Genomic DNA, 12,923 nt, shown 5'->3' with positions numbered 1-12,923 from the left:
ATGCGAATTTGCGAAAGATCTTGAATACAATTTGAACTCGTAAAAGGACAGCTTCACTGACTGAGAGCATCCTTGCTTTTCATGTTTCACGCTTATTGCTCATAAACGGCATCCGATACATGATATAAATTTTCATTTTCATATTCCGAAAAATCTGAAAAGTCGGTGACGATCACCTAATTTTATAGCGCATGGGAATTTACTTATTTTCCTTGTCTTTTCAGTCTTTCTTAGGTTAACGGTGATGGGTATAAAAGTTTAAGTTGCGGCCAATTATGCTTTTCTTACTTATTGTTCTTTGCTTTCAAAGATCAAAGTCTACGAATTGCCACAAATTGGAATTGGAAACTCCTACGCCTATTGGACTAATTTTTTGCTAAACAGGTAACACCGATTTCACCGGACGATTTCTTTGATATTTTCTTTTCGATCGATGGAACGCTAGCTGAGCAATGAATATCCGTCCAGGTTATTAAACGTATATTTAAGCATTAAATAATAATTTTTCGTGTAATTTTTTTAAAATATTGATTGATTTTTATGGGATTGACAAGCGTTTCAATCAAAAAGTTCAATTTTCGTCAAGTACATAAGGTGTTCTAGAGGGCGTTCAATATTAAGATTCACGCGTTTCGCAATTATTTACAACGACATTTATAAGTAATAGAAGTGTTTCCCATTAAGCGGTTGCATATTTTTCAAAATACCTAACCTGTATGTGTGACTGCCTACATATTTTTGAGTGTCAAACGATCTTCATTACAATTTTTGGTTCTAGTGCAGTGTTGTAATATAAAAAGTCACGATTCGGTCTTGCTTTACCCCCATGTAAATAAAAGCCCGTTCTTGTTAAATCGTTCCCCTCCCCCTATTTTTCGCTCTCATTCTTTGTGAAACACACACACAAACACACACACACACACACACACACACACACAAACACACACACACACACACACACACACACACACACACACAAACACACATTACCAATTTTATTCTTTTCAGCTCCATATCTCAATCTTCCCATTTTTCTCCCTGTTTGGTTAAATCTTCACTCAATCTTTACGTATATGTAAAGCTATATATAAATTTTTGTTCATTATCTAAAAAATCAATTAGGTTGCGTTTGCTTGATTTTATCTTTTCATGTCCAAAAAAAAAAAAAAAAAAAAAAAGGCAACTTTTCATTATATGCTGATTTTCATCGATCGGGTTGTAATTTGTGTTTTTTGATATCTTAATCGAAAATCGATTTCTTGTGTACTCACGCACATGAAATCACACCGAATCGTTGATTTACGTTGTTGTGACATGATTTAAATTAACTTTTCAGGCGATAATTCTTCACCATTTTCCCCGCTTAGCCGCCTAGCTTTGATTTTGTACAGGTTTGCGTGTTTATATCATTTGAAATTAAAGATAACATATAAGACACATACAACCATAGATACGATATATACGCACGCTGTTAAATAAATAAAAAAAAAACGGAAAAAAAAAAATATATATATATATATATGTACATATATATTCTAACTACACTCATTTACTTGCCTGAAAATGCTCAGCGTTGAGCACATTGTGATCGATGACCGAAAAAGAAGCTTAAAATTTTTTATTATAAAACGAAAACCCATTGAAGAATATAATCTTTTACTACCGGTCTCAAGTAATCGATCATCAGATATGTATCGGAAAAAAAAAAAAAGTTAGTAAAGCTATACAAATCCAAAATATTTACAATGATAATCTCTACGGAAAATGTCGTGATTCAAGCGATGCAATCGTATTCTAATCAATGTCATGGACAAGCAAGACTGCAGGGACATGGACTTCTCCACCTTAACATAATCTAATATAAATCTCCTATGTATATGGTATGCAAAAAAAAACAAAAAAATGCATTTATCCTCTATACTTTTTTGTGAAAATTTTTATTTTGTTATGCATTGGGCATCGCTAGACATTGTAAAGAGCTTTTATTCTGTCTCTCTCTCTCTGTCTTCCTTCTTCGCATATATGGAAAAGATTTGCATGCAAATAGCCGTTGAGACTGCATTCAACTTTCCATTTCTAAAATTCTTACACGGAACCTAGTGCAACAAATATATTAACATGTAACATCCCTTCAATAAAGAGAAACTCTACTAGCACTTAGCCGAGTTTTTACCAATCAAATGAAGACATCAATAACATGTTAAGACATCTGGCCGCAAAATCAATATCTAGGTTAAAGCCTTATATATACAGTACTTTTAACTAAAGTGCTGCATTACACACACTTGCATAGCATACTTGAACACTTAATTGTAGGGCTAAGCGTTCTGCGGCTCCCCTAGTACACGTAAATAAAACACGCTTCTGTTTGAGGTTTGAAGAAGGATTAAAGCTTAAAATAGCTTAAGATTTGTTAACCTAATGCTCGATAAGTATTTGCTGCTATTTATCTATATGGCAGCACTTTCATGAAACTTTATTTTTAAAGGAGCACGACAGCGAGCTATATAAAACCAGATTAGTTTCGAAAACCAAAACCAAAGAAAGCACTTTAGAAGAATGCTTGCCCAACCCTTTCTCCAGAGTAAAAAGTTCGTAAATAAAAACTGTCAATGCCCAAGAGCATATGCAAAACTTAACACATTAATGACAAATAACGGATCCTTACAGATTTCAATAAACAAAATATATTCCTATATGCACTTACTCACAAACTAGCTATGAAAAGAAAGCGCCCAAGAAATTCCAAAGGAGCGGTAGTGAATTCTTTTCTAGTTTAAATATTATTTCAGCAGAATTTTGTTTGTGTTTATTAAAAATTGAATAAACAGTATTTATTATTAAAAAAAGGCAACTACTCTCCGAATGAGTAGGCGAGTAAGAGTAAGTAAGAGCCGCGATTATCAAATCAGTGTTGGCAAATTCAAATTTTAGAATTCTTTTCTTTCATTGCGTCAGTGAAGGCTCGGTGGATACCGATTGCGCACACATCCTCTCAACAACAAAACTGAAATACTATTCCCCTTATTGATGATTACAACAGTTCATTACTTTTGAAAGTGACGCAAGTCTGAGGTTAGATATAATAAAAAGAGAAAAGAGTAAGAGGATATGATGTATAGGTCTTTTAAAGATAGAATACTGTAAATACTTATCTCCTTGCTTATAAATAATACTGTATAAGCATAAGTATGCAATAAGAGAGCATTAAAAAAAATATATGTATATATATATATATATATATATATCTTTTTCAATATCTTATCTAACAAACCATGTACACCAAAGAAATACAATACATATACATTATCAGCAGCAAGCGTGCATGTCTTATTGATCTGAGAAGAACGTACTTAATTTATGCTTGAACATAAGAAGTGATTAAATTGATGTATCAGAAGATTGTATTGATTTCGATTACCATGCTTCACAATTTACGATCATTAAAATCAAGCATGACTAAGCATGAATAAATCAGTTATGAAGAAGTGGAGGGAAACTAGATCTTATTTTTTAAAGCTCTTTTAATTATGTTTTAAATAAAAAAGCAAAAAAAAAACAGTAACGAAACAACATCAAAATATAATTAAATATAATTAATTTGGAAAGTAACACGTTCACTTAAGAAAACTGAACTGAGGGTGATGTGGTAAATGCAACCGTGTTCATATATTTTAGCTCAGCTTTTAATGCGTGCCAAAGGCGTAAAATTAATTAATTGTGCCTCCTTAACAGAAAGCAAATCGAGAGAGGGCGCAAGGTCTTGTCGATTATACATCACAGTTCGCGCCAAACCAAAACATTATTATATTTGTCCCTTCGTTTTTGCGTCATTGCTTATTGACGTTGTTTGCTTGTTTTATTACACAAAAATTGTAATTAATTAGCATTGAAAAATCGAGAAACGTGCACAATTACAGAAATTTAATAACTTCTCTGTAGGTTATTTGTTTTTACTGCCTTCTCATTTGCTCTTATTTATTGTACAGGCGTACCTCGTGGAACACGGCACGATATTGCATGCATTGCATAAAATTTGCAAATTCTTCCTCAATGCGATCAGTATATCAGGCGTTGTTATATGGGGAATGGTTTAAGCGATGCAAAGTAGTTGAAAAAGTTATCCGATCCGGACCAATTTCAATAGCGTTTGTTCACCTCAGTGTACCGAATTTCGTCAAAGGTTGAATACAAGAAAACAAGATTGACAGATAGGCAGACGCACAGACAACCTTAGACTGATATAACAAACACGTAATATACCCTTGTATCACACAAGTGATGTACGATATAAAAATCGATTAGCTGTAATTTTTGATGATGAAAACTAATTTTATAATTCTAATTATTATCATACCCTACAACACTTGTGGTACATGATACACTAGCTTAGTAGCGGATATTTGTAATACTCAGAAGAACCTTCTATTATACCGATCGGTTTAGAAGCATCTCCTAATCTAAGCTTCGATCTCATCTCTCGAAGCTCGTCGGCCCGTCTCCGTCCAAATTGTACTCAACCTATAGACCATAATTTTCGAGATATTTTAATGAAATTCGGCATACAAACGTATTTTGGCCCGACAACGAACACTATTGAATGTGACTTAAAGCGGGCCACTTTTTCGACTTATTGCCCATATCGCAATTTTTAGAATTTCGCGGCAAAAGTCGCTTAGTCGCTTAGTCGCTTAGTAGTAATATATCGGCATTTTAAATTGATGGGAATACTTTGAATCGGATGTGACAAGGGGGTGAGGGGTGCACCCCTTGCCATATCCTTTTTCCTACGGAAACTGAACCGTATCGCAAAAAGGCCTAATTTTCAATACTTCTTCATGATAATCCGTTCATAATAATAATTAGACGCAAAAATTAATCTTACCGTATTTGGACTACGTAGGTTTAGTTTCGGATCTTAAGGGTTCTAATGAAAACTAAAGCTAATTTTTTATTATTTTGTGATGAAAATTTATTCTTAATATTAGGGAAGTTGGATTATAAAGCATAGATAGGGGCTCTCATCAAAGCAAGCTCTTCTATGGCGACAAAGTGTGATATGTGGCTTGTTATGGCGGCAGTAACTGGAAAATAATAAAAATCTTTGAAAAATAAATAAAGTTTTCTAAATTTAGACCACATGCACATGTTTAAGTAACCTCCAATATGAGAGTTGTCATGACAATCATGCATTTAACGAAATTTCAACTGTCAGAAAATTTTACACCTTAAGATTTGCTTTCGATTCATATTGCAGTACACACATGGCCTTGGTTTGTCTTTTTTGAAAGTTTAGATTATATTATGTTCTTTATATTATAGGTTAAATGAATAAATAAACAAGTTTCGTATATGGTGTAGTTTCGATATGACACAAGACGCAGTAATCGCGTTATACGAGAGACGTCTGTGCATGTGATTGGTTGGCAGAATGGACGATTGTAAAATGCTTCGATATTCCAAATTTCTTCAGAGTATTTATTGAAAACTTAATGCTTCTTCTGCTTACGATACTATCCACCAACTAACCAAATAAAATGTACAGCTATAGAGCGTACATATATAAATTGCTTATGTTGATGTCGATGTATAAGCGTATAAAACAAATTATAACGTCTTCACATTATAATGTTTTATATGTCGATGATCATATGCTTCCGTATATATATATATATATATATATGTATATGCACGATATGTAGTGATTTGTTGAATAACATATAATAACTTTTGCTTCATTTCAACTGAGTCTTAATTTATGCTTTCTGTCAACGAATATATAACAAGCTGTGCTGTGCCTTTTAAGAATCCTAAGTTCTGTACTTTTAGTGTGAAATAGAATTTTTACTTATTACAATAATCATTTAAATTCATTCATTCATTCATTATTTCAATTGATCAATAATTCCTTGCAATAAGTATTTATAAAGATAGAGAAATAAGAATTAGGTACAGCAACTAAATATCCAAGCGATGAGCTAATAATGTATGAGCTCATGACATATTCTTATCCATTTATTAACAAGGTGTAAGGTGTAGGACAGTTGCAATAGTTCGCGGCCCCCATTCCCATTCTAGTATCGAGATATCCGCAAATTGCTTCAATGATGTTGCACATAGAAATCTGCTCCACATAACGGTTCAATTGTGTTGAGGTCTAGCGATTGTGCTGGCGAGGGAGGATATTTGATGACATCCTCTGTCTGACACTCCTCAAACTAAGATTTAAATTTTTACCTGTGCATATCCGCGCATTACCATCTTGGAATATGGTAGGGTTTGACAGCAACATCCTACTAACTATAGTATGATTTTAATTGCTGAGGATGTCGACATATTCATTCGCAACAATCCAGCTAGTGATATAAATAGGGGGACCACTCGAATACCATGTGATGTGACCGCTCAACTCAGAACGGAATCTTACTTATGCTTGTGTTGGACCTCTCCATATATAAACCGTTTGGCCGTTTGGCCGTTTGGCCGTTTGGAAGAAACAGCTTAGCGTTAGGTTCCTTTATAAACGATTTCTTAATTGCAGGCCTTTCACGAATATTAAGATTGTGAACCACCCGCCGTACTATTTTTTTTGTTGAAACAGTTTTACTCAAATGAGTGCTGAGTTTTGCTGTCGCCTTTGTCTCAGTGATTCAAATTTGTCTGGCCATAATACTTTTTTTCATATTTGAGGTCTTTGTCAGTTAACTTTGGGTTTCGTCGACGCTGGTTTGTATACGTTACCAATCTCGTGGAGATTGTCGCTCGTGAAATGTTTAATAGTTCAGCTCTTTTCCTGGCAGATGCTATTGCTAATCGAGCACCGACGATTTACTCCTTCTGAAAATTCCAAGTCAATGCAGCAATGTCTGTCCGTCTCTGCGGTGTCCCTTCCTCGCAAAAATTCAAAGGTCGATTTCAAATTCCGTAGAAACAATGAAAATCTTTGCACCCAGGTCGGCATTGAAAATGGGCAAAATTGACCAAAGGAATACCGTATACCGGATACTGCCCCTTGTGGAAGATAATACTTTCAAAAAAGAAGTCTGCAATTGAGTGAATTTAAATACTATTTATGAGTAAAATGATTGATTTTTTTTAATCGGATATAATAGATGGAAAGTGAATGCAAATCTCGGAGGTTAAATGAGTTTGAATTAAAAATGCTTTATGAGAATGATAAATTTACAATATGTAGAATATGAACTTATGCTTAGTATAGTCTTCGATTAATACGATTCTCTTAGTTTTTCTTATTTCTTTTTTTTTTAGCTGATCAAGCAAACAAAGTAAGAAGGTATTTGAAAGTTGTTCTTGTATATCGATTGATACTAAAACGTGGCACGAGTTTTCTCACCGAATTGATGTGCCATCTGTTATCTATTGGTAGTAGTGCAGGGAGATGGCTAACTATGACTTGTACTGCACCGATAATATCACTGAACATTAATGTGAGACCACAAGGCGAACAATAAAAATGGACGAATGAATGAGAGATGAAGCGAAAGAAGGAAGAACAGCCACATACATGGTTTTAAGATTCCTAATGCATAATAATGAAAAGATCTTGCTGATCTTTGATCTACGATTGGCAAGCAATCGTCACCAATTGACCAACAATTGAGTGCAATAATGCATTAAAATTTTCACTAATATTATTAACCATTAGTTAGTTATTTATATTTTAAGAAATGTTATTGTTTTATATATATATATATGTTTTATATATATACATATGTATATTTTTTTTTTTTTTACTTTTAGGCCATTAAGAAATTTGTACGTGTTGCTAAGGATGTAATGAGTAAAATTTTTATAAATTGCTCACTTTGTGCGTGTGAAGGTAAAATCCATAATTTTTTGTTATATCTTGGGGTTGTATTGCGTACAACGAAAAAAAAAAAAAAAAACAAAAAAAAGAAGAAAAAGGAAAACCCAACACAAGCGCCAATCGAAAAGGTTTTAATTAAATTTACTCCTTTTGTTACAAAAATTTATTCCTGTCTTATGGTATCAATGATCGTAAATCGTTATGTGTACGAAACATACGCTTTTAATTAACGATATCCCTTACAAAGCCGAGTTAAAGCTTTCGCTTATTGAAATCATAACCATAAATATGTGTTTGACCTCCTTTTAATTAATTTGTTTTACACACAATAATCACATCGCTATGTTGATTTTCACCGTACAACTTAATGGCATAATTTTTTCGATTTCTTAATTTATGACATTACATAAAATGGCAAAGATTATGCTTTTTTTATATGTATGTATAGCCTAAGAGAGCTCTACGGTCAATAATCACGGATGCAATGAATCAGTTATAGTCGACATTGTTATTGTTGTTGTTATTTTTTTTGTTTTTGTTATTATTGCTGCTGTTGTTCTTATTGTTGATATTGTTGCTGTTGTATATATGTAAGCGAAACATTTTCTTTCCTTTTTTTTTTTTTTTTTTTTTTTGCTCTCTCTCTCTCTATCTCTCTATACATACGTATCAATATAATATGCTGTGGTTAAACGACTTCCATTTCGAAGCTGTCTAAAACGTTAAACTCATAATTTTTCTTTTATTTTGTTTTGTTTTTTAAGATATTTCGATTGAATAAAGTAATTTTTTGTAATCAAGTTTAAAAGAATTTAATTAAAATAAATTTTTCGTTTTAATTCAGATAATGAGGCTCAGATATTTAATATGAAAGTTGATATATATGTATCCCATATTAAAGTGAAAACTGATCAGATATACATATTAAATTTTTGCTGTAAGGTGTGACATCTAAAGCGAAATATTTTTAATGAAATTAATTAATTCATTTAGCTCACACACTGACATCTGATCCCGTTCATTGAAGCATGATCTAAAAAAGTTTGACGATCGCTATATTGCGATCAGACATAGATTGTATACGTTTATCGTTAAGGCCATCATAGAATAGAATTCAGTTGTGCTTTAGATGCCAAGCAACGGCTACTATGTGCAACTTATTGACTACGTCTGACCTTAATTTTTTACTTTCTGCGCTGCGTAGCTTAGCTTGGGATCCGTCAATGACGTTACCCATTACGTTAGGCAGTGTGTTCTTTTGCGTATAGCACACTATCGCACTAATTATCTTCTGTATAATCCATTTGTATCACTTAAACTGAATAGCTTAGAATACCAGAATTAGGACATAATTCAGAAATGATTTCTCTAAACGCTAGCGAAGTCAAATAAATGATGTAAGCCATTGAACATTCAATTTGACAAAGAAAGAGATTTAAAGTATCTACCAATGACGTCTGTCCCCCCATTACTTGTATTAACATGGAAATAATAGCTCAGTACGGCCTTAGGTATATGCGAAATGTGTTCAAAAAAAAAAAAAAAAAAAAGGTGACCTTTTATCTTGGTCGAACGATATTTATATTTATTCATCAATTTCTGGTTTTTCGCCTACAAAGTAATTTCTCTGAGATCTAATACACTTGTGCCGGCATATTTTCCAATGCTCGAAACACTTTCGATAAGTGCTTTTTGGTAGGTAGCCTTGAGCTCTTTCAACGATGCGGTCGTTATCTTCTTAATCGTGGCAAAAATCTACCCTTTCATGGGTCTTTTCAATATTTTGAACAAGAAAAATTCGCACGGGGCCAAATCCGTAGACGACGATTGTTGAGCATGATTACGGTGATACCATACTAGATATTATTCAGATTCAATATCGACGACTGGTTGCTCCACTATTCCACAAGCCCACGGATAAGTCAATATCCTCAGCAACTTCCCTAATAGCAATTTGAGCGATCTCCTTAACAATTGTCTTCATTGCTTCAACGTTTTCACGCTTTGTATAAGCAATTATGTAAGTAAGAGATCGTAGATTATGCCTAAATGTATCTGAAAGTTGACAAAAAAAAGCCTACGTAAAATTTCATTTATTAAATTTATATAGAAATAGGTAGAATAAAAATCGAAAAGAAATCGATTCTGCTAATTCGCGGACCTTTAGTCTACGGTATAAGAATTTCAATAAACATAACTAAATCGTAATCGGTCGATTCTTTAAGTAAATACTAAAAAAAACTAAACGATAGTTTTTCTTATATGTATATATATTTTTAGTAGTTTTCTATATTTCATTAATATTTCGATCGATTAGAAATGTAAAATAAATCAGTTTATGATCGTTCGTTATATTTATGAGGCGTATATTTGAATTCAAATTCTAACAAACTGTAGATCAAATCAGCATCACATGTATACAAAACCAAGATATTAGCATTTTTGATCGATCACTCTATACGCAATATGTAGGATACCTTTTTTTAAAAAGGTTTAACAAAAGCAAAAGACACGAGAAAATAAAAAAGTGAAAAGATCATTTGATTAAGAATCCTTTAAAAAATATGTCTCCGCAGCGAAACAAATCAAGCAAACAATAAGCGTTTTAACTAAACGTAACCAGAAATATTACAAAAAAAAAAAGAGACACATGCACACACACACACAAACACAATCAAACTTAAACACACTGTTATATGCGTACAGATATATCAAAATAATAATTTCACCTGTATCCTTTGCTTTAGATACAATGCATATACATGCGTACATAAATACATATACCTATATATATATATATATATGCTTTCTATTATTTTATTTACTTATTTATTTTTGTTCGTTAATAAACGTACAAAGCCTTAATATGTAATCAAATTTATACAAATCTCCCATTTGGAGAACACGAACACTAAAAACTCATACATCAAATATTGCTCCTGTGCCCGCGCCGAAATGCAGATAAACGTTTCATGTGAGAAATGCTGAAGAGAAGCATATGTAAGCCATTATGTTAAAGAAAAGGAAACAGAAATCGAGGTATAAGATAAGACCACCCCGACCGGTTATAATGTCAATGATATTTTAGCAGTCATATCACTCGTTTACTTTGAAAATGTACTAAGTTCATCTTTTGAAATTATTCTTCTATGCCTGTCTTCTCATATAATATGTAATATGTATTAACTAATTAATATTTAATGGACGCTTCTTATTAACATTTTTCGTCTCTCCCTCTCTGCATTTCCCTTTCTCGGTCGGTTGGTTTCTTAATGTCATAAATACTGATTCTTCAAAAGATCGTTAAATTGAATAAACACTTCGCCCCCCCCCCCCCCCCGCCCCCCACACACACACACACACACACACTATTTACAATTAACAATAACGCTATAGCTCTTTGTGAGAAAAGAAGAAGAAGAAGAAATAAAATAAACAAAAACAGAAAAACACCTTAATAATTGCTAATTTTGAAATAACTAAAGTTAGGTCATTTTGCAGATAAACGGCTCGTATATAGATAGTTGGTATATGGAAGAGAACCGACCGAAAAGTGTAGAACGTTCATTGCTTTTTGCTGCTTAGTTCTGATCGATGATCTTTTAATCAATCGCGGAATATCTTAAATGTGTCGCCAAGACCTAAAGCGAATGAAATCATTACATTTGTTTAACAAATGATTGAATTGTGTCAGAGGTGCTTAAAATTGATGGTAGTTTCAGTTGAAGATTTAAAAGATTTTCTTGCTGTTACGAGAGCATCGCGTCTTTTTAAACTAACTTGTAGATGTTACTGTATTGATACACCAGTGGAGTACACCACAAAATCTCCTTCGTATGCAAAACAGAAGTCATATAAAAAGAAAAGAAAAAAATATAAAAATAAAAACGAAAACGAAAAGAAAAGGATCCACTTGTTTGCATATAAGAGGGTCTCTGCTCTCTTTAAGTTGGTATTGTTTAAAGTACTTTTAATTTTTTATTTTTCATTTTGTTTGTTTTCGTTTTTTTTTTTTTTTTTTTTTTTGTTTGGTTTTTTGCTTACAGACTTATTTTTTTGGTTGATATTCAACTCGAAGGAGGTCTACGCTTAAAACCAATTGTGTTGACAGTTTTATAACAAATTTTTATGTGATTTTGCAAATTTTATGAATTGATTTTTGATTGGTTTCAATTGTTGTGTGTTCCTTTGTGCCAAACGAGAAAAGTAAAAAAATATCATCGGATATATATAATTTGCATATAACCGTTAATCGAAATTTTATTGCTTCAAATTTTAAGCTCACTCAGCATATGTTCTGCCTTACAATTAAATTCTTGCGAATACTAAAGCTTTACAGTCAAAAAAATGGACTAAAAAATTTCTGCATTAACACTAACTAACACTTTTTTTGCAAAATCAATAGAAGACGAATAGATGAAATCTCTGTAACGAAACATTTGACACTCGTTATCTACATATTCAATATTAGAGAACATTTGCATTCATCTCGATCAAAATAATATATTATATGAAATGTGGCCATGTCAGAGTACTAAACTTCATCAAAATATTTTAAAAATTGCGGCCTGTAAGTTTAACAAAAGGGGGGAGGGGAAAAAACGGGGCTTGCGGAAGGGCAACCTTAGATCGCTTCAGAATCACTTTTTGAATAACTTTCCGAATCGATCGGTATAATGAAATGTGCGTCCGCCTCAAGTCCTTCTGGATGCTCTAGAGAGAAAAATTTGGACGAAATAATCAATCCATTGAAGCAGCTGAGGCTGAACTACTTTAAAATCTTAGAGATATGTTGTATCGGGTGTATGACTCCTCTGCGAGACCATGTTGCTAAGTAAAGTCAAATTTTGCACAAAAAAAAATTATACCTTTTTGTTAGTTAATCTCGGAAATAGTTGATCGCCTAGCATAGAGTCCCCTTTTTACTAAAAAGATGACTTTCGATAAGTGTCGTAGTTCCCCTAAATCATGCCTGCTCTCTCTCTCTCTCTCTCTCCAAATTCAACATAAGTAATTTTTGTGATGACACTTTGCAGGATGCACGTATTACACACACACACACACACACACACACACACACACACACACACACACA

This window comes from Glossina fuscipes, unplaced genomic scaffold (assembly GCF_014805625.2).
Source record: "Glossina fuscipes isolate IAEA_lab_2018 unplaced genomic scaffold, Yale_Gfus_2 0, whole genome shotgun sequence".
In the NCBI taxonomy this organism is placed as follows: domain Eukaryota; kingdom Metazoa; phylum Arthropoda; class Insecta; order Diptera; family Glossinidae; genus Glossina; species Glossina fuscipes.
The sequence above is the reverse complement of the archived record's forward strand: the minus strand, read 5'-3'. Positions refer to the sequence as shown.